This window comes from Lipotes vexillifer, unplaced genomic scaffold, assembly GCF_000442215.2.
Source record: "Lipotes vexillifer unplaced genomic scaffold, Lipotes_vexillifer_v1.1 scaffold6, whole genome shotgun sequence".
NCBI classification, from domain to species: Eukaryota; Metazoa; Chordata; class Mammalia; order Artiodactyla; family Lipotidae; genus Lipotes; species Lipotes vexillifer.
The window spans coordinates 1091094-1094810 of NW_006799037.1; positions in this window are offsets into that span (position 1 = coordinate 1091094).

Consider the following 3717-nt stretch of genomic DNA (forward strand, 5'->3'; position numbering starts at 1 on the left):
CAAAAAAAAAAAAAAAAAAAAAAAAAAATCAGTTTATTTCTCTGTAGTAACAATGAAAAAATAGACTTTGAAATGTTTTAAATACCATTTAGCAGCAAAAAAACCCCAAAACAAACACACACATACACAAACTTAGGGATACATTTGACCAAAATGTGAAAGACATATAAATTGAAAACTCTGAAATATTGTGAGAGAAATTAATGATCTAAATACAGAGATATATCATGTTCATGGATCAGAAGATTCAATCGTTTTAAAATGTCATTTTTCTCTGAATTGATCTATAGACTTAGGGCAAGTCCAATAAAAATCATAGCAGGTTCATTTTGTGGGAATTACCAAGCTGATTCTAAAATTTCTATGAAAATGCTACCTAGAGTAGCCCAAACTTTGATCAAGAAAAACAAAATTGAGGGACTTAGACTACCGGACTTCAAGACTTTATAAGAGACACAGTAATCAACACAGTGTGGTACTGGTGTAAAGACAGGCAAATAGAGCAATGTAACAGAATAGAGTGCAGAGACAGACCTACACAAATATGGTCAATTGATTTTCAAGAAATATGCCAAAGCAGTTCAATGGGGGAAGGATAATCTTTTCAACAAATGATGCTGGAACAACTGGATAGCATATGCTAAAAATAAAAATAAAAAGAATCTTGATCCTGTCCTCATATCATATGCAAAAATTAACTAAAAATGGATCATAAATCTAAATTTAAGTGCTAAAATTATAAACCTTATAGAAGAGAACATAGGAGAAAAATCTTAGTGACCTTGGATTTGGCAAAGATTAAGAAAACGGCACAAAAAGCACAATCCATAAAAGGAAAAAAATTACATGTAATAAGTTTCACTTCCTCAAAATTAAAACTTCTGCTTTTCAAAACACACTTAAGAAAATGAAAAGGTGAGCCCCAGACTGGAAGAAAGTATTTGCAAAACATATATTTGACAAAGGACTTCTAACTAGAATATATAAAGAAATGTTACAATGAATTGTAAGAAGACAACCAACTTTTTTAAGTGGACAAAATATTTAAATAGGCACTTCACCAAAGAAAATATATGGATGACAAAATAAGCACACAAAAAGATGCTCAACATTATTATCATTAGGGAAATGCAAATTAGAAGTACAATGAGATATCACTGCACACCCTAGTTATTAGAATGGCTAAAATTAAAAAGACTGATCATATAAAGTGTTGACAAGGATGTGGAACAACTGGAATTCTCATATACTGCATGTTGGGAATGTAAAATGATACAACTTTTTTGGGGAAAAGTTTGGCCATTTTTAAAAGAGCTACATACACCTACCATATGATCCAGCCATTCCACTCCTAGGTATTTACCCACAAAGACTTATACATGAATTCATAGCAGCATTATTTGTAATAGGCCCAAACTGGAAACAACCCAAATGTCCTTCAACAGGTGAATGGAAAACAAACTATGGTTTATCCACATAATGGCATACTCCTCAGGAATAACAAGCAATGAGCAACTGATATACTCAACAACATGGGTGAATCTCAAAGTAATTATTCTGAGTGAAAGAAACCAGACTAAAAAACAATTCATGCTGTGTGATTCCATTGATATAAAATTCTAGAGAATCCAAACTATAGTGACACAAAGGTCAGTGGTTTCTTGGGCTGGAGACGAAAAGGTGCCAGGGTAGAGATGAGTGGGAGGGTGGTATTACTTAGGGGCAGGAGGAAACTTTTTGGGGTGATAGATATATTCATTTTCTTAATTATAGTGATGGTTACATAGGTGTATACATGTGTCAAAACTTCTCAAATTGTACTCTTCTATCATGTGCAGTTTATTATATGCCAATTATACCTTAATGATATTGGGGGAAAAAGACATATCTATTAAAATTTTAAGAGGCTTTATATTTCAGACTGATCTGAGCCTGGGAATCAGGAAAATCACTCTGCAAATTGCCTTCAATTTTATAAACTGGGGGGACTTCCCTTGGTGGTACAGTGGTTAAGAATCCACCTCCCAATGCAGGGAACATGGGTTTGATCCCTGGTCAGGGAACTAGATCCCACACTCATGCCACAACTAAGTAGCCCCCAAGCTGCAACTAAGGAGCCCATCAGCCTCAACTAAGGGCCACATGTGCCACAACGAAGGAGCCCACAAGCCACAACTAAGGAGCCCGCGAGCCGCAACTAAGGAGCCTGCCTGCTGCAACTAAGACCTGGTGCAACTGAAAAGAAAAAAGGTTTTTAATTTAATTTTATTAAAAATTTTTTTTTTTCTTTTTGGCTGCGTTGGGTCTTCACTGCTGTGCGTGGGCTTTCTCTAGTTGTGGCAAGTGGGGGCTACTCTTCATTGTGGTGCACAGGCTTCTCATTGCAGTGGCTTTTCTTGTTGTGGAGCACGGGCTCTAGGAGCATGGCCTTCAGTAGTTGCAGCACATGGGCTCAGTAGTTGCGGCACGTGGACCCTAGAGTGCGTGGGCTTCCGTAGTTGTGGTGCATGGGCTCAGTAGTTGAGGCACATGGGCTCTAGGACGCACGGGCTTTAGTAGTTGTGGTACATGGGCTCAATAGTTGGGCACAAGGGGTTAGTTGCTCTGTGGCATGTGGGATCTTCCCAGACCAGGGATCAAACCTGGATCAGGGATCATCCCAGCACTGACAGGTGGATTCTTAACCACTGCGCCACCGGGGAAGTCCAAAAACAAAAAAAGTTTTGTAAAACAGGGCCAGTACTCTTCTATACCTCATGGAGAGTATAGTGAGGATTAGACTATAGGCAAGACTACAAGACTAAAATATTTAAAAATTAGTATTAAATTAGTGTTATTATTGACATCTCTAGATGGTTCTTTCTCATCACTACAGCTTTTTTCTTAACTTTGCACAAGCATAATGAATTAGCTAGAATGTAAAACAATAGGACAGTAATAAGGATTATCTTAAAAACCATAATAGGAGAGGTTAGGATTCTCTCTGGAATAGGACTTAATGAAGTTGTTTTGTAGCAAGATAAGGAAGCCTTTATTTTTCTTTCATATATAGAAAAAGTATAGGAACAATGTTTGTAGGAAACCATAAATATTAACAGTTATGGGGGGAGGGAGAAATTAGGAGTTTGGGATTAACAGATACACACTACTAAATATAAAATAGATAAACCACAAGGTCCAACTGTATTCAATATCTTGTAATAACCTATAGTGGAAAAGAATCTGAATATATATATCACTGAATCACTATGCTGCACACCTGAAACTAACACAACCTTGTAAATCAACTATAATTTTTTTTTTTTTTTTTTTTTTTGCGGTACGCGGGCCTCTCACTGTTGTGGCCTCTCCCGTTGTGGAGCACAGGCTCCGGACGCACAGGCTCAGCGGCCATGGCTCATGGGCCTAGCTGCTCTGCGGCATGTGGGATCTTCCCGGACCGGGGCACGAACCCGTGTCCCCTGCATCGGCAGGCGGACTCTCAACCACTGCGCCACCAGGGAAGCCCCAACTATAATTTTAAGAAAAACTTTAAAGAAGAGTTATGGGAGAAGAAACCTCTAAGGTAATCCTTTTATAAGAAGGATCCTTTTATAATGAATCTTGCAATTTGTAATGTGTATTCAGATTGTCATAGTTTATATAGGTATTTTCCAGTTAAAGCACAGAGGCTTCAATAAAATTGTAGTAAACACAGTGCTGTAGTGAAGACCAGGA